The sequence below is a fragment of the Ambystoma mexicanum genome, chromosome 8 (assembly GCF_040938575.1).
Source record: "Ambystoma mexicanum isolate Mex_15411 chromosome 8, UKY_AmexF1_1, whole genome shotgun sequence".
NCBI classification, from domain to species: domain Eukaryota; kingdom Metazoa; phylum Chordata; class Amphibia; order Caudata; family Ambystomatidae; genus Ambystoma; species Ambystoma mexicanum.
In genome coordinates, this window is record NC_090929.1 from 530,020,793 (window position 1) to 530,046,377 (window position 25,585).

The following is a 25,585-nucleotide window of genomic DNA, read 5'->3' on the forward strand; positions in this document are numbered from 1 at the left end:
GCGCCCTCTACTGCTAGCGGGTCCCGCTTAGGACGTCTGGTCTGACCAGACGTCCAGAGCGGGACCCGCTGCAGACCTCGGAATAGGGGGGCCGGAATAAACGGGGCAGGACCCTTCCCGGCCCCCTTCATTCCGTGGCCACCTACCTAGTAATGAGGCCCAGTAACACGTATCCTCCTCACTAATAAACAAGACTATTCTACCAACTATGGGCACTGTCCATGATACACCAATTAGTCAAAAAGAGTGCCACCAACTGGCTTATGGATGAGGTCCATATCACAACTCACTATTATATATCTAGATCCCACTGTCCATGGTTCGCAAATACATCTAAAAGTGCATGTGCCACCAGTGGCCTATGTCCCTCATCTTCCCACCTCCTTTACTTTCTGTAGTAGTTCCCCTGACATATTTCTTTGGAAATCTATTGTGGTCACCTCGATGCAGCCTTGCATTACAATGCTAATCGATCCTGTGGTAATACCGCAATTGCTGATTATTTTATTTGATTTATTGCATTTGGTTGTACTCCCAAACCCTGGGGTATCACGGCGTAGGTTTGCAAGCATATTTAAAGTCTTAACGGTTGCATGGTAACAGGTAAACAGGCTTGCAATCTTAATGCTTACACACAGATGATGTGTTACATGGTAAAAGCTGCTTAAACACTGGGTTCAGTTAGGTTACAAGCATACTTAGGTTCTTGATAGTTGCGTGGTAACAGATTTACAAACTTACAATCTTAATAGATTACACAAAATGATTGGTTGCACGTAAGCTAGCTAAATACTGGTAAGATATTTAGTTAAGAGATTCTACGTTAGCATAATAGGCCTAGGGGTGGCTAAGGACGATAAGGGTATTATGCAGTGGATCAGTCCTAAATCAGGGGCAGGCCAAAATCATAAAGTGTCTCTGACGTAGAATTAGCATTTATTAAAGACCCAGGTTTTGAGGAGTTTCTTGAATTTAGGATGTGATGGCTCCTTGCAGAAATTGGTTGGGAGTGAGTTCCATATGCTGGGGGCTGCTATGGGGAAGCTGGAGTTGCCTGTTCTCACATTCTTAAAGCGGGGGATCAGTAGGTGCGTGTTGGCATTGAATCTGACTGTTCTGGTTGTGGTTTTGCGGGTTAAACCTTGGTTGAGGTAGATTGGGGCATTCCGTGTGACACATTTGTGTGTGATGGTGAGGGTTTTATGTAGTATTCCTGGTTGTATGGGCAACCAGTGTACCTCTCACCTATGTTGCAAAATGTGATCCCTTTTTTTTATCCCGAGTGCTGCTCTCAGGGCTTTGTTTTGAAGTAGTTGCATTTTATTCATATTTCTTTTTGATGTCCCTAGTAGGAGTATGTTGCTGTAGTCAATCTTGGCCAAGATGGGGGCTCTTGTGAGAGTGGTGCTGTTCTGGGGAGTGAGGAAGGGTCGGCTCAATGCAATATGTTTGGCAAGGTATGCTGTGGATGAGGCGAGAGCACTAATGTGTTTGCACATGGTGAGGCTAGAGTCCGGATAGAGCCCTAAGGTTTTAACTTGGTTGGAGACGGTGATAGGGGTTCTGTCTATGGTTGTATATATTGTGGGTGGAGCTTGCTTAGACGGGCGTGGGAGCATACTATGAGGATCTCTGTTTTTTCTCAGTTTAAACATAGGCTATTTGCCGCCATCCAATTCTGTATAAGTGAGTAGATTTTGTTTACACAGATGGTGTCCTGTTCAAGATTGCCTGAGATTGGAAAAAGTGTTTGTGTGTCATCAGCGAAATTGGTATATATTACTCCCATTGCGTCTAATGCTGCAAAGTGGAGTTTGGTATATGCATTATAGAGCGTCGGGAAGAGGCAAGATCCTTGGGTAACTCCCAATGGGACTGTTATGGGATCTGCTTCTACATCGCCAATGGCTACTCTAGAGGTGCGGTTTGAGAGGAATGATTTAATCCAGGCGCTTGCTTCCTTTGAAAATTGAAAGTTGTTTGCTAGTGTTAGACATAGTTATTGTGGTCCACTAAGTCAAATGCAGCGGACAGGTCAAGTAATAATAGGAGGCATAGGTTTCCCGAGTCCCTGATGCTGTCCATCTGGTTTTTTAGATCCAGTAGGGCTGTCTCAGTATTGTGTCTGGGGCGGAAGCCTGATTGTCTTTCTCCTATTAGCTGGTTGTTTTCGAGGTGGGATTGGATTTGGGTATAAGTGATTCTGTCTATGATTTTGAGGAGGAACGGGACTGTGGTGATGGGCCTGTAATTGGTGGGGTGGTGGGGTGTAGGGTGGACTTTTTGAGGAGGGGGTAACCCAAGCTTCTTTAATATTAGCTGGGATGGTGTTGGCGTTTAATGAGGCATTCACAAAATTAGTGATGACGGGTGCTAATGTAGGGGTGCAGTCCTTAACCAATTTAGCAGGAAAGCTGTCTCCTTTGCAATTGGAGGGTTTAAGTGAAGCTATGGTTTCTAAAGCAACGTCAGTGGTAGCTGAGGTAAAGTGGAATTCAGGAATGTTCATTGAGATATCTGTCAATGGCGGGGGTGGGGGGTAATTCTGTGGTGTGTGCCAGGGTTGCTCTTTGCAGTGCTATTTTGTTTTGCAGAGTGTTTATTTTGAAATTGCTGTGATAATGGGAAATTGCTTGACTAATTAAAAGTCTTTGACAACCACACTGCCACTGTCCATGACCACCTATCATCTTGTATAGGCATCCCCCAACCTGCCTCTCTATTTATAAATCCTCCCAGACCTTCTTTTATTATTCACTTTCACCCACTGACATGCCTGACACATTTCCTTTTCTGAGCACCTCTTGCCACGCTCCAGTGGGTGCACTAGACTCCCACGATAAGACAAAAGTATTCTGCCTCAAAACAGTCTCTCCGGCCCTCCCGAAACACTCCAACTACATGTTGTCTTTTCCCCTCCAAAAATCGATTTCAGCCCTTTGTGAAAAGCCTCAGGGCTGCAATGCACTATATGAGATATATAGATTATTTTTTTTTTGCACCAGGGGGCACACCCCTTTTTTATCTATTATTAAAGGAACAGTGTGCTCAAAAATATTATTGTCACAAGCGTTTGGGCATCTCTTTTTGAGCATACGTTGAGTGATTGTACAAACATTTCCTATGCACCTTATCGTAGTTTTCCTCACTTTTACACATGCAAAATCAGACAGCAGGACGCGGCCATCTTGTGCTAATCTTATCTGTTGCTGCATTGCCCTAAGGTGAACTGCCCTGGCGGCACTAAATCATATCCCCTGCCCCTGAGGCTGACATCACCATTCCTAGTGATTTTCTCTGCCAAACGTGCCAGTCATCACCTACGTGTGGTCGTCAGCTGACACAGAACCCGGAATATCAACACACATCCTCTCACAACACAGCGAGTTTTGAATACAAAGCATTATTTTTAAAGGAAACCGCAATACTCTGCAATTTATAATGTGCTTTTATTTCACAATAAACGCTCCGAGAACATTGGTAATTTCTTTCTTTGTTCTCGATCCACAAATGGTTATCATGAGTCACACGATGTTCCTTTTCGGTATAAGAAGCGCATTGGACGCACCGTGAATCGCAAGGCTTCGGTATCAGCTTACCGCTAGGCCACTGTAAACGATGTCTGGTTGCTCCTTATCGCTGGTACCACGAAAGGGCATATCAGCCCATGGCGATCGTCCCAGAACAGCGTCATTGTAATCAAGCCATTTAAGTGTATCTTCAGCTGCCGGCTAAAGAAGCCATCCATTGGTATCTGTAATCGATGACATTCTGCAACGTGTGAAAACTAATGATGAACACAAACGTGAAACAATGGAATCACAGAGGAAACATTGTGGAAAGTTGGAGTCTACAATGTGCTTGATAAGCTAGTGCTATGGAGTATGTTTAGATCGCAATGGGATGAAGAAGCTAACAGAAGATTTCGAAAAAACACATAGACGGCATTTTAAAGGAATATTACCATAGAATTTGGCATTGGTGGAACCTGGGGGACCCTAGATGTGAACTATGTGCATTTCGGTGCTGGACTGCCCATTTGCCCGGGACAAAGACAAGTACACACAGGTTGTTTTTGCGTGCCGTTGCAATATGCCACAAACAAAAACCCATTACAATGTAAGCCAGCAATAACGGTCAGATAATGAAACCTTGACTTGTTTGTCTATAAAATCATCTACATTAAAACGTACATAATATTCGACGTTTCCATTCTCTCAGCGTAACGTAGAGACTTTGTTCATATCAACACATTTTCATAAAATGAAATTAAATGTTCCTTTATCCGGTTTTGGAATCGTGAACCTTGTCATATGTGACGGTATTACACACCTCCCTTCATTCATTCCATTCGGAATCCTCCCTTTCTTCCAAGGACGAAACACAATCGAACCTTATACTGTGTAGGATGCGTGGGTGTGCACAGCTTACAAGCAAAATTCAAATGCGTTGACCTTTACTTCCAATGTGAGTGAATAGACTTGCAGACCACAGTGGCATCTGAAATAGTTTTGAAAAACAAATTAATTGTTTGCCGGCATCCACCAATGCTGCGCAAAATTTCTAGTGATTTACTTTTTTTTTAATGAAAACAGTTACAGTTAGTTTACTTCCAAATGCCTTATTTTTAGTGTCCCTCTGGTGAACTGCTCACTCTCCCAGCGCCTCACACAGCAAGCACCCACCACCTGTCAGCTCAGCCCATCTCCTGTTCTCAAAGCAAATCAGCAAATAATGTTTGCAAGTAACGAATCTCAAGGCCCGGCAAAATGTGCATGTATGAGAATGTCAGAACAAGCCCTGCTCCAACCTTAGTGCACAATCCATCTCTGCTCACTGACTCATGCCATCTCCAACCCCCTCCTCCCAGGCCGTGGTCCCCTGAACCCATGACCCTTGTTCCCTTTGAACGCATCTGGTCCGCAAACCCTACCCCACACCACCTCAACTTCACCTCCCACATACCTACTCAGGTCATATATTTTGGTAACACTGACACCTATCCCCACTGCGTTTGAAATCGTAAGACTTTAAGGGCCACAAATCGTAGATCGGCCCCTCCGATAAGGCATACGATAGCAACGACCCCTAACACATGCCCCCCTAAAAATATAGGTCAGAATGCACCTATTTCTCACCAACAAACCCCTTTGATGAGTTGTTTTGCTTACAGTCAGTAGTTCTCGCATGCCAAGTTTCTTATGTAGCCTAGGTCTCATTCCTTTGTGGGAAGCATATTTATTCAGCTATTTGGACACATGCTTGGTAAGGCAACTGCAAAGTTGCTTTCATGCTGACATCCATCTGACCCTCCCACGATCAGTGAAGGACCCACAAGAGCTTGACAAAAGCGGGAAGTGTGAAAGCACAGCGTTGCACTGTATGGTATTCTCCAAAAGGCACTTCTTGCCAAAATAATTTGACAAAGATGACACATTTCAAAATTGGACGCTTTATTTGGACACTTTATATGAACATTGTTCAACAAAAAAATTGTTGCTAATCATTTGAACTGGGAGGTGAACTGTTCCAGGAGGTCTGCTTTCGGTGGACAGGGTACATTTGCAATGTTTTGTGGCAATGTATGTGTCCTAGGAACAAAATCATGAGCGATTCCATGAGTACGTATGTCCAACACAGTCATATTGAGATCTTTCACAAAAAATCGAATTCCATTTCCTGGTATACTAGCTTGAACACCCATTTTTTGCTTCTTTTCGTAAAGGCTATTTTGTAATGAAGCATCCCAAAGTTTACCACAGTCTTCGATTGTTCTCTCCACGTTCTTGTTATGTGCTAAGACCGCTAGTAATGCCGAAATGCAATCTCTTGGGCCTGTACTTTATGCACATATTGTGGAACACCTCCAAATCTCCTGTGTGATAGAATTCTGTGAGTCCCTACAGATCTCTTGATAGAGTTTTATCAAACACTATCTTCTCAAAAGCTTTGTTTAGAGGTGAAGATGGAACCAACCACTTCTTCTTGCATTCCTGTACCTCCGATAAAGGTCCATGTGCGCCATTTTTGAAGTAGAATTTCCACAGACCCACCACAAGTTTTGGAGCTCCACGATGGTTGCTCAAAGACTGGGACCATTGACAAATATTTTCAGAAACTTTTTTTTACCAGCAGCTGTGATTTTTTTATTGATTGATTTGGCAACGTGCCATACATCAAATTGATGGCGAATGTTTGGAAACTGCTCTCGCATTGCCTTGGTTATTGAAACATGTCTGTCTGTGGCTATGAGGTCTATTTACATTCCCCTCGATTGGAGACCTTCCTGGGATTTTATAACACCATGTTTCTCCATGGCCACTGAGGATTGATATTCGGACACCTGCACAACCACCAAACTCACAATTTTTTTAGTTTCCATGTCCTGAAAGTGGTATGTGCAAAATACTGTGCTGAAAATCTGGGGCTGTCACACTGTCCATCGCCAGCTAGCCTGAACCATTTGTCAGAGAATGTCATTTCAATTGTATTTGTTCAATTGTCCAAGGTTCACTAATAGCAGGGAATAAATATTCTCATTGATATTGGTAGTACTGTGTTTTAGAAAGGAACAGGAATTCCACAAATTGACAGAAACTGGACAACTTACTAAAAGTAGAGCCACTGAAAAGTAAAGCTACTGCAAACAGTAGATTTCCAGCTGGCACTTTGTCCAGCATCGGTTGAGCGGACCATACAAATGTAGCATGGAGCAGGCTGCAGGTGGCTTGGATTTTCAGGTTTGTGCCTTGTGATACACGAGTCACATTCACCAATGGTTGCCTGTATACTTCCCCCCTCACTGGATGGTCACATTTCAGCATCAGTATAATCTGTGCCATGCAGCTGTCAAATACAATGTATTTGTGCTCCTTTATTAGACTATCGTCTGCGTGAATGTGGTATGTGACTCAACTGTGGTGGACATATCGGCCGAACAGGACACACTGAAGTCGAGATCTTTGGCTAGTTCCTCGGTTAATTGCGTTGAGGCTTCAGCGTCTGTTATTTCTGCTTGTGCTATTTGCACATGAATTGGAGAAACCATCAATGTTGATTGTTTATTGTGTGGGCCTTTTTCTGCAGGTGTAGATTGTGTGAAGTGGTCACTGAGTAATTCAAAAGCAAATTCCTTATATTCAGTTTCTTCTTCATTCTGTCGAGTTCTCACATTGTAGCAATGGTCCAAAAACACTTTGCTTGCTTCGCCGGTCACATTCAATTCATTTTATGGCCATTGGGCATTAGCATCTTGAGTCTGCTTATTGACTGGACTACGCCGCGCCTCAAATATCAGTTGCTCCATGGTGAAATCTGTTTGGCAAGCAGCATGTTTGGTTTCATTTGTTGTCTGTGTCTTCATACTTCATTTTCTTCTGGGCCTCTAGGAGATGGGTTGTAAAAACATGTTCAATGTAAATCCAACATTCAATATATAGCACTTTAGATTTTTTTTTAAAACATGTTATGAAGACAGAACCAGCCCAAACCACTTTTTGTAAACAAAATTCATTGTTAGTTACCCTTGTTTTCTTGATTTTCTGTGAAACCGTGTTCTTCACTGTAACAACTGCACCAACAAGCTGGTTCGCCACCTCTGATCCATGTGCCTCCTCTTCTAATTCCTGACCTTGTATGGATCCCTTGAATAGAATATTAATTTCTTTCCTCGCACACACCGCTTACATACAGACCGTCGTAAACTGTGTATGTCATTTAGTCAAAATATACATTTCGAATTTCACCTGATTGATGGCTAGTGTACTCGATCAGAGATTACCGTGCTAAACCCACTGTTTGTAATATTGCACTCAAGCATTTTGCATTGTATTCAGCATTATGGTAGAAATTGTAATGTTAGAACTGAAATAGAAAAAGGTTTGAAAAGTTGCTTGTTTATAATAATGTCGCTGTCGGATAGTATCAGATGTAGGATATACTTTCTTTCATTCAACGGAACTGTCATTACGCATACCTCATGCTCTGGACCAGCTCCAGAGGATGATGTAATTGTAGTCGAAGTCCCAGCATCCTCCTGTAACACAGTACTTGTTTTAGTATGGATGAAAACAGTGAAATTAAACAGACACAATTGATGTAGTCAATGGTACATATAAATAAAAACCCATGAATGAAACATTATGTAAACAAACGACAGACGTTCTGAGCCGATGCTTCTTTGTGTACGTGGTAAAGTGCAGGCTGCAGATGTGGAATCGATCAACCCTCAAGTCCCCCAAGACATCCTGGGCTCTACTTTCAAGCTCTTCCAGTGCAAATCCGCAATATCTGACCCATTCTCTTATTAGATCTATATTCCTCGGGAATATATGCATTATTGTGCCTTTAGGTTTGGTATGGGTTTAGAACGGCAACTGTAAACCATACAAGCAGGCACTGTTGAAAAATCTGTAAAAAAATACGTCCACATCATTAAAAAAATATTTTTCATGAATGCGTGAGAAAGATGGAATGATATCATACATTTTTCTATGCAATGTTTGTTTTGGTCACAGAAGCAAAACCTGTGTAGCGTAGCTGACTGTATTCTAGAATAACTTTCATACACAATTGATTGATGTGACGCGAATCGTAACGTGTTACTCGTCCCTTGAATTTACTATCATGCATCAAAAGGATGCAATTCTATCCCAATTGACATTGATGACAATTGCTATATATATATCGAGAACAGAACAAATCAAACAGAGATGGTAATGGCAATGAGATGAATGAACATTACACCACTGGGTACATTAATTCGAAATAGATAGAAATCTAGAGATCAAGAAGAGATGATTAGGTGATCTGCCCTTACCTTGACCAACAAACAGATTCAGCAAGCCGAGTAGTTAGTAGCAGGAGAACAGGTTGCGCGATCACGAGTTGACTTCCAGTGCTCAGAGATGTTCACAGGTAGCACGATGACGAGCTGAGTTTCAGTGGTCACAGACGTTCTCAGGTTGCACGATCACGTGTTGACTTGCAGTGCTCACAGATGTTCTCACAATAAATATGGGGGTTTATAAAGAATTAGAAAAGTGGGTGTGTATGTGAGTATAGTGTGATCTTATGTGGATAGCAGGGGCACAGCCTGCTTCAGGAGAGCCTGCATGGAGACACTGGGTCTGGCTAGGCATGTGTACAATGGCCCCTGCGCGGAAGATACCTTTGAAGTATACATGGTGTTTGGCACCTCGGACGTTCCCACCCTGAGAGCCCCCTTGGAAGGGCACGGACACAGGTGCGAACTGCCATTGATAGGGTAGGGGGGATTGATGGCCAAGAGGCATGCAGGAAAGGACCAGAACACTGCTGAATGGAGACACACTTATGTGGATTGCAGGGGCACGGTCTGCTTCAGGGGAGCCTTGCTGGAGACACTGGCTCTGGCTAGGCCATGTGTACAATGGCCCCTGCGCGTAAAATGCCTTTGAATTGTACATCGGGTGTGGCACCTTGGCCGTTCCCATCCTTGGTAGCGCACATCCACAGGTGCAAACTACCGTTGATAATGGAGGGCGGAAGGATGGTCATGAGATGTGCAGACAAGGTCCGGAACACCACTGAAGGGAGTGACACACTTATATGGTTTTCAGAGGCACGGCCTGCTTCAGGGGAACCTGCATTGAGACACTGGGTCTGGCTAGGCCATGTGTACAATGGCCCCTGCGTGGAAGATACCTTTGAAGTGTACATGGTGTTTGGCACCTCGGCCGTTCCCACCTGAGAGCCCCCTTGGGAGGGCACGGACGAAGGTGCGAACTGCCATTGATAGGCTAGGGGGGCTGGACAGCCAGAGGCATGCAGGAAAGGGCCAGAACACTGCTGAATGGAGACAAACTTATTTGGATTGCAGGGACACGGTCTGCTTCAGGTGAGCCTGCTGGAGACACTGGCTCTGGCTAGGCCATATGTACAATGGCCCCTACGTGTAAGATACCTTTGCATTGTACATGGTGTTTGGCACCTTGGCCGTTCCCATCCTTGGCAGCGCACAATCACAGGTGCGAACTGCTGTTGATAATTGAGGGCGGATGGGTGGGCATGAGGCATGCAGACAAGGCCCGGAACTCTGTTGAAGGGAGAGACACACTTATGTGGATTGCAGGGGCACGGCTTCCTTCAGGGGAGCCTGCATGGAGACACTGGGTCTGGCTAGACCATGTGTACAATGGCCCCTGCGCGGAAGATACCTTTGAAGTGTACATGGTGTTTGGCACCTCGGCTGTTCCCACCCTGGGAGCCCCCCTGGGAGGGCACGGACACAGGTGTGAATTGCCATTGATAGGGCAGGGGGGTGGACGGCCAAGAGGCATGCAGGAAAGGGCCAGAACACCGCTGAATGGAGACACACTTATGTGGATTGCAGAGGCACGGTCTGCTTCAGGGGAGCCTGCCTGGAGACACTGGGTCTGGGCAGGCCATGTGAACAATGGCCCCTGCGCGTAAAATACATTTGAAGTGTACATGGTGTGGCACCTCGGCTGTTCCCACCCAGTCAGCCTTGCCAAGACAAGTGAGTGTGTCCTTGATTCACTGAAAAATTGAAACAACCATTCATACAAGTTCTGTTGTACTTTTTTTTGTTGCTGATGTTGATGGCCCAAATGTACTACACATTCTATACTTCGGGTTGCAGCACAGTGTGGGAAAATCCCTTGCACTGACCGCTGTCACTGGGGAATGTGTCTCTAATGGCACCAATGACACAGGCGGGTATTACTCGTCGAATGTGGTGTCCAAGCCTCCCATGAAGCCACCATGTAAACGCACAATAGGCCACCAGCCTGTACCGCCTGTGGAAGAGAAAGATACAAACTGTATTTAAATGAACAAAATAAGTGTATCAAACCTTAGTTGAAAATGCAATCTAGTATCCTATGGCATTGGTGCAAGTACAAATGTTACTTCACAGATCAATCAACTTGGGCTTTAAAGTGTAGACACATTACAAAAGTGCACAACTATGCATTCCATAAATTTTGGGACACAGAGAAATCTTGTTTCTAGGCTGTACGTGAAAGACACATAAGATGACCAATATGATTTCCACAAATCGCGAGTGGTGTATAAAATTGCAAGACTACATTCATTTGCCAGTGATAGATCAAAGTTACGGCAATATAGGAGACAAACATGAAATGTTAGTGGCCTCAGTGACATCACATCTAGAGTACACTTACTCATTACTTGGATTGCAAGGGCGAACCGTTGCGCAAAGTTCGTGCATAAGCACCATCATAATCCTCAACACGGATCGTGTGAGGCAGGCTGCCCTGAAGTCATGCAGCTCGGTAACGCATTGCGGCCATGTCTCGTCTTCCGATATGTAGGACAAGCATCTAGAGTTTTCTCGGCAGCAGCAGTTCTTCTCCTCGGTTGGCATTACCTCGTACCGATTGCAGGTAAACCAGGTGGAGATGTCGTCCATGAGACTAGGCTCAGGCTCTTGATCTGGTGATTTGTCCTCCAACTGTTATCCGAAGCCCCATCATTTCTGCATCTTTCTCTTTTGAGTAACTCCACCTCGGAATACTCTGGCGCGTACTGGCAGGGCTGTATTGTTGCCATTATGCAACAAAATTAAAATAGATAGTAATGATAGTACTAGTATCTGTTCGCACGGGCTATGAGCAACGAAGATAGCTGAAACGAGCCACAAGATACACAAATAAAGACAGTGAAACTATTGGAAAAGCAAATCTGATGTTGTCTGATGAGAAGCGGTCTGTTTATACTTATTGAGGAAAGAGGTGTCCTGCCATTTCCATGGAGATACATCATTAGCTGGAGCACAGAGAATGTTGACACGCGACGGGCATTGGTGTTTTGAAATGGCCTGTATGCTTCTAGTGATGTCAGCTTCAGGGGCGAGGGATATGATTTAGTGCTGCCAGGGCAGTTCACCTTAGGGCGATGCGGCAACGGATAAGATTAGCACAAGATGGCTGCGCCCTGCTGCTTGATTTTGCATGTGTAAAAGTGAGGAAAACTACGGTAAGGTGCATAGGAAATGTTTGTACGATCGATCAGCGCATGCTTAAAAACACATGCCCGAACGCTCGGGACAATAATATTTTTGAGAGCACTATTCCTTTAAAACAAAATAATGGACGGTTTAGAACAATGAAAAAGAAAAGAAAATCTGCAACACTGTGTCCAATCTTTTTCTTGGTGCAATTCTGTCCAGCGATATTTGTACTATGGATGTTCACAGGAAGCACTTCATTCTGTATGGCATTATGAATGGGAGAAGGCCAAAATAAGCTTTTTTGTTTTATTTTAGCAACGTATTGAACCATTTCATGAATATTCCACAAAAGTGTTTATATGTATATATATATATTTATTATAGCGTGGCGATACCAGCCCTATCGTTAAAGTGAGTCAGACTCCCATAGGAACCCCTCAAAATTCTATTGTTAATAACTTTTGATTTGAGTAACAGATTTGAATGAAATTTTTGAAAGTGATTAAGGACTCGCCCCCTGCCCCCCGAATGCAAAGTTTAGTAAACGTTCATTAGAAAATAAAAAAAGTTATTAAGCGTCAAAAACTTCTCTTTCTCCATAAGTCTAGTCTACTTCCCATTCATGTTCACATAGCAAAACATAGTCCAAAATATGCGAAAGCATACAGCCCTTACCGCCGAATGGATTTGGACCAGATCCGAAACAACTTTGGCACAAAGCGTTGACTTGCAAGCCATGCATTGTTTAGGCTTTTTCTGTGCAGTAGTTATTTAAATATTTGACAAGGATAAATGCCCCTGTCTCAAAAATAGATAGCTATATCTCAGGGATTTACCTGAAACTGTTTTTTTTTTAGTAATGAAACAACTGCCATCTTGTTTTTCTCTCAATGCGAGAGATATCCGCAGCAATAGACGAGGATATGGGGAAATGAAAGGCAGGCAAAAAGCCATTTGCAGGACAAAAAAATGCAAATGTGCAAATGCCACTGGCTAGAGGTGGGTGGGGGGTGGCTAGAGGGTGTCAAATGAAATTTGGGAGTTGGAGGGGTGAGGGGTCTAGGGGCTGAGTTTGCAGCACAATGCTTTCTGTAGCTGACATCTCAAAGCAATCTGTGTCACAGAAACAGCATGTGTTGTGAGGGGAAAGGGAGAGCCCGGGAGGTGAGGAGGCCATTCTGGGGAGTGGGTAAAGCTGCCGCAGATCAGGGCAGAAAAGCATTTGTTGGTTGTTTTTCTGATAATAGCTGCTGCTATATTTGAGGCTATAAAGGACTACGGATAGCTGCAGGTATGAGAAGTTCAGTACCGACATTTACAATTTTTATTTTTTTTATGTTTAATCACTGCCCATTATGTCCAGTGACACAGTTGCCATCCAGGTCTCCCATCAATGCAGTAACCAGGACAGACCCTGCTTAACTTCAAAGTGAGGAACAGGCCGATAAATAAGACAACGCTAAAAGATCACTTAGAGAAACGGGCTGGCCCTTTCCTTGCTTTGAAGCGAAGCAGGGTCGCCCCAATTACTGCATGGATGGGTGGCCGAATTATTATACATTTTTTTAACTGTGCTATTGTCAGTCCTTGAAGGTTTTGCACACAGAGACCATTTTTTTGCCTTTTGCTGAATTGCATTCTGTTATTTGTATTCTTCCAGTCAATAATAAATAAAAGAAATAGATATTTTTACAATAGCAGTGTGTTCCGCATCCCACCCGTAACTGACACAAGCACTGCTTAGCTTGAACGCAAGGAAAGGGTCATCCCCCTAAGGCCATGCTGCCTAATAAATGATCAGACCTTACAAGACTAGTTAGAGAAACATGGCCTACGGTGACTGGATCCTTCCTTGCTTTGAAACTAAGCAGGATCCATCCTGGTTACTGCACAGATGGGTGACAGTCCCCAGTCCCGAATGCTGTGTGGTTTCTTAGTTTTAAATATCACATTGCACACAGTATCCACATTATGTGTTTTTAAACTGTGCTACTGTCATACCCGTAAAGTTTGGCACTCAGAGACCATTTGTATTTCCTTTTGCTGAATTGCATTCTGGTAGTTGTAGTCTCACAGTCAAGAAGGGGGAATAATGCCACAATTTTACATTTTTTGCCTAGCATAGTTCTATAATGTTTTATGTAAGGAGTTATATATTTGAGTGGCACTGTGGTATGTGTACTTTCCAAGTTAGCTTTATAAAGTAGAGTATTGTTGAAAGCCAGACATGGGGGTGAGGAGGGGAAATGATTAGAGGACAAGTATTCATGAGTATTTTCCCACAATGTAGCAAGAGATCTGGCAAGCGAGTTTACAATTCTGGACACTGGTACAGTTATTTTCCCCTGATTGTGGCTGCTTTTCAGGGCACCAGTAAAGGGCACATCTGGGTGGACAGCGTAACATTTCTTCAGATGGCAGATGCAACCCTTTGTTTTTCTGAGGTTGGCAAGCTTGCTCAAGTATTTGGCTACCATGATTTTACTCAGGTTGTCATGTCCCCTGTGCAGACGCTTACTCACAAGACCACAAGGACCTGTTTTGTTTTGGGATTTAGGTTTACAGGGAATATTTCACGACAGGTTGCTGGGTTTAAAAGAAAGGTGAGCACCTTTTATACTTAGCCAGCATATTTATTGGAGCATTTTTCTGGTGTTCATTACTTTTTTTTAAAGGTCCAGTGCTATTTTGTCTTGCACACTTTCGTCTAAGGAATAGGTCTATTGAACTAAATTGGTATATTTCACTTTAAGGTGTATGTTCACTTATTGTGCATATATTCATGGGTGCCAGTTTTTTTTATTTTTGCTATGTGGGTAAAAGCACCTGGGCATTTGTTATGTTCGCAGCTGGTTTTCCTTTTACTTACTGCTTAAATGTGGTTAGTTGGGGTTGTGTGATGTAGGACAACATTTAACAAGAGACCGGCCATAAAACAAGGGCTTGTAGTACGCTGCTTAACCAAAGTGTAACCGTAATGTAACTATTGCCTACCAGCTATCCACATGATGGTAACTTCTTTTTTGTACAATGCCTGTAATTTCCGTAAATATCTGTATATCCTGCTTTTGTAAGTGATTTATCTCACTGTATGATTCACCTTAACTAAGCTTTGCATATCCTTGTAACTGTTGCGCCCTGATACCCCTGGGTCTGGTGCGCATTACAAATAATAAAACAAACAAAGTGTATGATCCTCGGCAAATCAATTAATGGCACAGGGCATTAGCTTAAAACATTGGGAGTTCTCAAAGCCTTCAATCTTTTTCCCATAATAAAAAAAATATATATTTTTACAGCTACAGTGAAATAGGGGGGTGAAAAATCACTGGTGATCCAGGTCTCCCATCCATGCAGTAACAAGGACTAACCCTGATTGCCTTCAAAGGGAGGGAAAGACCAGCCCCCTCAGGTCATGGTGCCTAAATAAGTGAGGAAAATGTACAAGACCACTTAGAGCAACATGGCCTGAGGGGGCCGGCACCTTCCTCCCTTTGACGCTAAGCAGAACTGAGCATATATTCATGAGTGCCAGCTTTTAATGTTCACTATGGATGCAGAAAGAACCTGGGCATATGTTATTATTGCAGCTGGTCATTTTTTCCCATTTCCATGCTGCTTAAATGTCGTTAGTTGTGGTTGTGCGATGTATCACAACAGTCACAAAGAGACCAGCCATAAAACAAGGGGCTTGGAGCAAGAGACAGGACATGTTGGCATGGCCAGTTAGATGAATGCCATTATGGCATGAACATTTTGCCGCAGGTCCCGTTTCGGCACGCCCAGTTAGACGCAGCCAGTTGTGTGCAGGGACCACTCGGCGCAAGGATGTTTTGGCGCAAGAGGTAACAATTGCCACGGCATGAACCTGCAGGCACTTTGCATTTTGTACCTCTCAGCGCAAGGATGTTTTGGCATGAGAGGTCGCAATTGGCATGAAACAGCAGGCACTTTGCATTTTGTAATATGGATTAAACGTGAAAAACATTATGCTACAATGATAGCATTGTTTGGATTCTCACAAGTTGCATGTTTAGCCTTTCACAATTGGACAGATTAAATTGTAGGTTAAGCATGAAATGTATGCAAGTTGAAGCGCTAAGCCATTGTGGCATAGTGGTTGAATGTTGGTCCGTGAACTCTGGCATACCATGACTAAATACTTTAAAAAATACAAATGAAAACAGTATATTTTGATAACCACTCTGTATTCTGGACTATCTACTCTGAGCCTTTGATCCATGTGATCTCCTTCATGGAAACGTTCACCCAAACAATGCATGATTTTAAGAAGGTTGTTTGGGCTGCACTACCAATGGGTAAATTTGTGCGTTGTCCATTGTACGTGAGCCAGCACAAGCAAGACTTTATTTGCAGCTCAAGGGAAGGGCTTGCCACACAGTCCCATTATTCCCTTAATACATTGTGCTATTTTTAGACACCACTACTCTCCAGCCCCTTATTCTCACTTTCACCAGCGGAAAAATCATATTTCACATTTTCCCCCCACCTCTGATTCTACACTACATAGCTCCTCCTTCAACAACTTATTGATCCCTACTGCCATTAAAAAAAAAACAAATAGAGGTGCAGGAGAAATCATGAAAATAGCTAAGTTACATGTCTTGTATATATTTTTATATGCCAAACATCCCTTATTATTTGGAAGATGGTCATTCAGAATTCCTTTTTACTTTGCATGTTGGGACTTGTAGTACATGACACTTGTTGGACAAAACAAAACTACAAGTCACTAAATGCAAAAAAACAAGAACTGGATGGGCATATTCCTAATTACATGTAGACATGCACACACATACACACCCACATAAAAACACTGTCACTGAAAACTCACACCAAATTACTCACATACAACCACGGGTGCACATGCTTGCGCCAATACTAATACTTGCCTTCAGGGAGCAAATGCACACTGCACGCACACTCCCTCACACACACTTTCATATCATGTACACATGCACACACGCTCACATCAAACACACACATATTGCACGCACACCCTCTCAGATGACATGCAACCCTCACACCACAAATTGGCCCTTAAACTGCACATGTATCCAAAATGAGGACTACACTGTCTCTGGACAACATTATAAAACAGATAAAATGAAATTTAAAAAAGTACATGTTACTGTTTGGATTCTCACAACATTCATACGTAGCATTTTATCATTGAACATATTCAATTATAGGCTAAGTATGAAATGTATGCAACTGGATGCACCAAGCCGTTGTGGCATAGTGGTTAAATGCTGGGCCTTGAACTTTGGTAGACCAGGGTTCAAGACTGCATGTTTTTTTAAATTTAATTAAATGAAAAGCAATGCAACTGGCAAGTGACGAGGTTTGCTGCAGTGCAGTCATGTGATCTTATTTGACGTTAGGTCATTTAGACGTGGCTGCAATGTCAGCCACGTCCAATCATCCCTTGCACCAAAATAATGGTGCCGGAATGGCTGTCGTGCCGAAAAGGGTGTGTTGAAATTAACGCTATTTCTTCTACTCTTTTACTGCCATGCTGGTTTTCTGACTCTTTGCAGCTGGCGCCTCAAGGCGTGGTCGGAGAAAACTGCTTGGAATTGTTAAGCAACAATGACATGAATCTCAAACTAACATCCACATGTAGTTCATATGAGCTGAGTTTCTGGGATGTCCAATTTACAATAAGAGATGAACAACTGGTTATTAAGTTGTTTAGAAACGCCATGTCCTGCAATGCAATCCTACATGCAAAGAGCCATCATACGAGACCATTAATGAGCAGCATCCCTTATCGTGAATTAATTAGAGCAAAACGTAACTGCTCCACTCAGCAAGATTTTCCAGATGAGGCAAAAAAACATGGTTGCAACATGCTAAATCTAATGACTACACTACAAAAAGTACAGATGTAGCATTTCAGAAAACTGATTTGAAAATACAGGAAAGATTTACTAAAATCAAACCTAACAAGGACAAAGCAAATGAATCAGTCATACATAGTCAGTATTCAATACAATTCACAATCAAATGAAATTAGACAAATCTTTACTAACCATTGATCTATCTTAGAGACAGATCCAGATTTAAAATAAATAACTGGAGATTGTCCCAAAGTCACATTTTCAATAGCAGAATCGCTCAAAAATATTATTTCTCCCAATTTATCCCTGAACATTGGTAGTTGAAAGAAAGTGGTTAACACCTTTAGCAAAAAGAAATGATTTGTGAGATGTAATGAATGGAAAATGTATACGCTCCGTAATAACCTGGGTATCACTGATCAGGCCCTGTCTTGGCTGACTTCTTTCCTCTCTGATCGACCCTCCCAAATCCAACTTGGGTCTTTCCTCTCCTCTATCTGTATCTCTACCTGTGGTGTTCTCCAGGGGTCTAACCTCTCTCCCTGGCTGTTCAACAAATACATGGCACTTCTTGCCCACTGCATTGCCGCTCTCTGCCCCAACTTTCAGTGCTATGCGGATGATACTCATCTCATTTTCAGGCTTCCTTCAGCCACCTCTTCTCCTTCTCTCATCTCTGAGTGTCTGTTTGCTATCCAGGAGTGGCGTGCTGCCAATGATCTCTGCCTTAATACCAGTAAGACTGAGATTCTCCTCATCGGGACACCCGTTCCCTCCTTTCCTACCACTCTCTGGCCGGCCACTCTTGGCCCTCTTCCTGCTCCCACCTGTGAGGCTGCAAATCTCTGGGTCATCGTTGACTCCACACTCTCTTTCTCTACTCACATCTCTGACATCAATAAGAAGTCACACTACCAGCTGCACCTCCTCAGAGGTATTCTTCCTTTTCTCTCCTTCCCCCAGAAGCTCACTGTCTCCAGAGCTCTGGTTCTCTCTAGGCTGGACCACTGCAACAGCCTCTTTCTTAATCTGCCTGCCTCTACCCTCCGCCCTCTGCAACTCACCCAGAACAGGACTGAGAGACTTGTCCTTGGCCTCAAGCCCAGGGATCGTATCTCTCCAGTGCTGAAATCTCTGCACTGGCTCCTTAGTGGCTGCGAGGATCAAGTTCAAAACCCTCTGTATTGTCCACAAAGCCTTCTGGGGCCTTGGGCCTCAATGCCTTCAACTCTCTCTTCCTAAATATCTTCCTTCTCTAGCTCTTCTCTCACCCGGCTCCAACTCCCTGAGGGTCAGTCGCTTCTTCAAGCAACAAGTTGGTAGTAGATCACTTTCTTCGGCTGGAGCCTCCTTCTGGAATAACCACCCTGCCACTCTCAAAATGGAGGAAAACCATCTCCAGTTCCGGAAGCACCTCAAGATCTTCCTCTTTGCTTCTGCTTTCTCTCCACCTCTGCCCTGCTGAAATCCTGGCTGAAACTGCACAGGTCTCCTGCTACCCTCTGTTCTCGGGCCCACGTCCCTTCCCCACCAGTTGCACACCTGCACTGCCCCCCTGGCAACCCTTGAACTCTGGGGCTATTTCTGTGCCCCTACAGCCCCCTAACTGCACTTGACACCTGATGTCTGCACGTACCCATCATCTGCCATCAGCTGGCCGCACTTCTTATTTATTGTTCTTATTTATTGTTTTTTTATTTATTTACTGTTTATCTTATGTACTGCATTTCTCCCTCCTGCTCCTCCTCGCACTTTCCCCTTCGACCCCTCCCTTCCACTTGCGCAATCTCAATATCACCTGGCCTAGTAAGATCGTTGTCTCTGTCTTCCCTCTGTTCCCCTCCCATGCCTCGTCCTGCCTTGAAACACTTGTGTATAGGTGTGTTATAAATGCCATATCATATCATATCATAGCATTTCCTGCTGTCAATTTAAAGTTATTAAAACATAGTCTTTGGGCAAACTGTATTCACGGCCCCACATTGTTCCTGAAGTGGTTTTAGGTTATGGAACTATCTGCACCATGTGCAAGGGTACCTGTGCCCCACATGTGCACCCTCTTCATATCAGTAGAAGAAATAAAATATAAGTGACTCAGGAAAAAGGCACTATGCTGGGACCTCTCACTTTACATTCAGGCAGTCTTTTTTTGCCTTTGGTTCTTCCTGTAGTGTTTAGGCATAGCCATCCCACTCAGGGTGATAAAAGCAAAACTGAAGATTTAAAGCTGGAAACCTTTGATTTAATCATAACATCAGCATTGTTATGGGCAATCCTCCTAGCCATTGTTTTCGAGCATGCCATGATATCACAGAAGAGAGGAGGACATATTCAATTCAGGCTAGGTCCTATCCCAATAGTGGCAGTCCAGCCCACACTAATAGGTTCCATCCCTTCTTTGTGAGACCAAACTCCCCCCCCCTCCCTTAGATATGTTTCAGACCAATTGAGCATCATAAGTAATATGCACCTTGAATTTCAAGGCAATGCAGGCTTGCGACTCATGTCTGGGCACACTGGTTCCACTCAAGGTCACATAAGCAAAACTGAAAATTGATGTCAGGAGGGCTTTTACTTAATGATATCACTGATGTTGCTCTGGACAATCCTCCAGACTATCAGACCAGATGTGACCTACAAGCATCTGCTGTATTGCCCCTCTGGGGTTGAACCGGGTCTGATTATCTCATGATCTTTCCTCTTCTGTAATGTCAGAACAGGATGAAAACAATGGTGCAGAGAGTAGCCAAGAGTAAATACAGTACAGGAGTACAGAGTACAGAATCCTATGCTTAACCATTGGTGCATGTGGAACGCAGAGCAATTGATATCTGTGAGTGTGTTTTTCTAGGTGGATAGTGACTAAGTATATAAAGGTGTTTTGTTTCCAGGTGGAAGACCTCCACTGTCTGAGGAGTAGCTGGGTCCTTTGATCAATGGACAAGCGAGCAAGTTATTTTGAGAGATGTAGAGTTCGGATTGCTTTGGTGTGGGTTTGGGGATTTGCTTTGATTTTTGTGTTGGCTATTTGGTAAGCATGTGATGAGTGGGCGAGGATGAAATTGCAAGTTGTAAGTGGGCTATGCTTGCTTATTGTTAGCATTCAAAGATTTCTTTTTGATGTGCTTGGATTTGTCTCATTGTTCTTGGTGATGAACACATTTTTGAGAGTGAGACCTGACAGACGGATCATACATAGAATATAGCCAAAGGTAATGCAGAGGGATTTTGCTATATCCTATGTAAGAATGAAAATGTTTGCAGCTAAACAAGAGAAACATAACATTCAGGATGGAGTAAGTCTTAGTTTAGCCAGTAATTTCTCACCATTTATTTCAACAGACCCTTTACCTTGGCATTGCTCACCAAAGGACAAAAAATGGTTGTTCCTAAAGATTTAGGAACTCCCGTCCCCTGCACACTGTCTGATATCTGCAAAGCAGATCAATAACTTTCATGTTTTTTTGTTTTACTAAGTTTCATAACACATAATTCAATAGACAATTAAATGGGTGGAGCAGTCAAAATGAATAACAAGCTCACAAAATGTATATAGACAACAAACATGAAATTTATTGTACAATATCTCTGGGCCCGAGGCGTTTTGAGTATAAACTCTTCTTCAGGTGCAAAAACATATTTTACAATTCACAATTCAATTTCTAGAAAAAAATAGAGAAGGGTACAACTTAGTATTTTGCATATAATTTAATTATTCATACAAACTTTCAAAACATTAAATCATAGATGTAGTTTGAATACTTGTCAAAAGATGTCTGGCATAGTACCTAGTAGCCCAGTTTAGTATAAGTCCAGTCAGATAAGTAGTATCTCTAACCAACATGAAAAGGATATATAATTTGTGGGATAATGACAAGTTAACCTATTTTTAAAAAACTAAAAAAACAAAAAAAATTATATACAATTTTGGCATAATCAATGCATATAGGTAGTGTGCCACTTACCAACTATGGAGTAGGCATAGTTGAAAAAACACATATACGATGTCCACGGATAGCGGGTGCTTTAGAAAGGCATCCACACTAAGTAAGAAATGTGAAAAGTCAATAGTATACTTAAGGTGTAAGTATAGGTAAAGATAACGGTAACGGAGTTCCATCGACACTTACATTGGTTTCCCAAATGGATTCCGGCAAGCGGTACGTGGACTGAGCCAAAAAGGGACAAGCAGGTCTCAAGAGTGTCAGTGGACCCATAGATCACTTACTAGATACAATGTGGATCCTTCAGCGAGCGAATCATGGCGAACCTCATCCTGAACAAAGATGATGTTGTTCGTTCATGATTCTGTTCTTATGTACTGAAAGTGATACTGACGTGTGAATGTGCATGCGTGGTAGCAAAGAGCAGTCACTACGCATGCGTTTGCAACAAGTTGAAGGTAATTGGTGCGCGTCATGTGTCTGACGACACGGTGTAACCAGCGTCAGAACAACATGAAAACAAAGAAGAGACTCGTAAGCGGCTGAATGCCTGAAAATGGCTGTCTATTTTGTAGTAGGCAAGTAAGTGGCCATGAGCCATGAAGAGTAATGAAAATTTAGAAAAGAAGAACCTGGACTAGACGAAGTGGTTTTTAAAAAATAAGACGGATAATCAGACCGTCCTCTGCCAGTCAGTACCTCAGTCAGTACAGTGATATAATTCAACACGAATGATATTACAGGCATTGATATAATGTACATACAGCACAATATTTTGTACAGTTTACCATCAGAATGATAACATACATTGGGTAATAATATGGCATAGTTTTTCAAAAGGTGACTTCACAATCATTTGAACACCCCAAACCAAAGAAGGGGGTGATTACGATTTCAATACAATCCTTATTAGCATATATATTTCTTTGAAAAATTACATTTCAACCATATGTGCACATGTAAATACAATGAGACCACCTTGATGGATAGGTAAAAGAGTACATTTATAAAAAATGGGGATTTTAACCAAGATATCGTCAATATGAACTGATGTAACTAGAGTAGTTGGGGTGAAGGGTATGGTCCTCATAAATAGGGGCCAAGGTAGTAGTCCTCGTTCATGCCAAGAGGGGCAAGTGAATCAAGACAGTGTATCCAATATAGTTCTCTCTGGGATAGTAGTTTTTGTAAGTCCCCACCTCTGGGAAGTGGATGTATTACTCCGAGTATTACCATTCTCATTATTGCCACTGTGTGTTGATGATCTCTGAAATGTCTATACACCGGCGATTTGGTATATTTAGTGTGAATATTTGACTTGTGCTCAGTCCAACGTTCTTTGGCTTTCCTGGTAGATTTCCCTACATAGCATTTCCCACAGGGACAACGCAGAGCATAAATAACATTTTTTGAATCACAAGTTGCAGATTGTTTTAGTGGAATTTTCTTCCTAGTGTTTCCATGTCGAATATGGTCTCCTTTAATCACATTGGAACAATGTTGGCAATTTAGGCACGGATAAGTACCCTTTTTAGGTTTGGATAAAAAGGTTTGGTTGTCTGTTTTTCGTTTTTCTGCTCTGATCAGACTGTCACGAAAGTTTTTGCCCCTCTTGTACGCCAGCGTCGGGGGTTCCGGAAAAAGTCGGTTCATTTGCAGGTCTGTTTTGATTATGTCCCAATTTTTGTGGATTATCCGTTTGACCTGAAAGCTCTGGCTAGAGTACTTTAATGAATGAATGAGGTTCCTGTTTTCATTTTTGATCTTTGGATCCAGTAGGTCTTCACGACTTTGGCTTCTGTTCTGAGTATTGCTTTATTGATCAAATCTTCTGGAAAGTTTCTGTCTTTGAACCTTGATTTCATAATGGAATATTCGTCCTGTAGTCTGTCAACCTCTGAAGTTATTCGCTTGACCTTGAGGATTTGACTGTACGGTAAATTTTCTTTTAAGTGTTTGGGATGAAAGCTTTGAAAATGTAAGGTACTGGTCACATCAGTAGGTTTCCTGTATAACTGTGTTCTGAGTCCTGTGTTAGTTATTTCAATAGTGACATCCAAGAAATTTACATTAGGTTTACCAATGTCCATTGTGAACTGGATTCTCTCGTTGCATTTGTTAAGGTATTCCCAAAATGTGTTGAGTTCATCCTGGGTGCCTCTCCAGATTCCAAAAATATCATCGATATATCTATACCAACTTTTGATCTTGTCTTTCCACCTGGTTTCGTTTAGGACATGGGATGCTCAAAAGAATACATGAAAAATGTGCATAGGAAGGTGCAACTGGTGACCCCATAGAGGTACCTGAAATAGTTATTAAAAAAGATGATGTTGGTGAGTTCAATTGCCAATATTTTTTGAATGTTGATTTCTTCATGTTTTAGTAGGAACCATTCCAGTGCTTCAATGCCTTGGTTGTGGGGGATTGAGGTGTACAAACTGGTTACATCCATTGTGAACAATAACAAATAGTATTCATCCAATTCAAGGTTCTTGATGTTCCTATATTTTGTTGTGTTTCAGAAAAGATTTTTTAACCTAGCATGTGTTATTAATTAAATCAAGGATGTCTTCTTATAAATTGTGAAAGGAAGTGAATGTTAATTGTTTTTTTGTTTCGTCATCATGCTTTGTAACCTTTTGATAAATTGTCTTTTCATAATTTAAAAAGTTGATTAAATTCAGCTAAATTCAATAAAAAAAAACCCTGTCTTGCAACCCTACTGCCAATCAAGTACCACGCAGACTGAGGGGATTGGATTTTCTCATTGGGCAAAATGAGACTTTGTTAACAACGTTGTTTTAACACCAAAGATTGTACTTTGAAGCACAAAAAATGACTTAATTCACATTGATGGGATTGTGTGTACATACAAAAAACTGTGTCATATAACTTGCTGTTTATGATTTATGTATGTAAATGGTGTTCCATTTTTGGATTTTGTGTGTTTCTTATTCATTTCCACATTTAATTGCTCTATGTTTAACATGCTTCAACTCTGCTTTTGCGTTTTCTGGGGGGAAATTTGTTTAATTTGTTTGGTTTCTCTAATAGATTTGAAAGGAGATTAACAGGCCAATTCATGGAATTAATGTGCGCTGAAATTTTCAGCACAAGCGTGCAAAAGCGTGCGAATCGCAGTGCCAGTGCGAAAATCGCAGCGAGACCCGCGCACAGCGATTCATGGAAGTCCGTGTGCGTGGAAATCCATGGATGTGCGCTGAAATCCTGTTCGGCGCACGCTGGTGCACACGCCTTCAAACAGCGTGCGTTAAGCACACAGCAAAAGCGGACATAGCGCGGCGCACACAACAAAAGTAGGCGTAACACAGGGCGTAACACGCGGAATGGGGAACAACGTGTGAAAATGTGGGCGTCACGGGGGAGGTACAGGAGGCAAGTGCACGGAACGCCCACAAGCTCACCTACAACACATATTCATGGAATTGAAAAGGGCAAACCAGCGCACGGGCAAAGACGCGCACAGGCCTAAACACGTCCGCCACACAAAGTCAAGCGGTAGCGTCCCCGCGCAAGAAAAAAAAATGCACTAACAAAAAGCACATACATACAGCTATGATGAATGTCCCATGCTGTGTCCCTCTAGGACAAATGACGTGCAAAGGGGTACGCAACAAACACAGAACCCGCTGTGTGAAAAATAGCGTGTGCGTGTATTTCGGGGGTACGCAGAACATTTCACACGCGATAGGCCTTGGGTGAGCGGGGTACTTGTATAACTGGGGTTCACGTGAAGTCTCACACGCGATTGGATCTGGGTACGTGTATTTCTGGGGTTC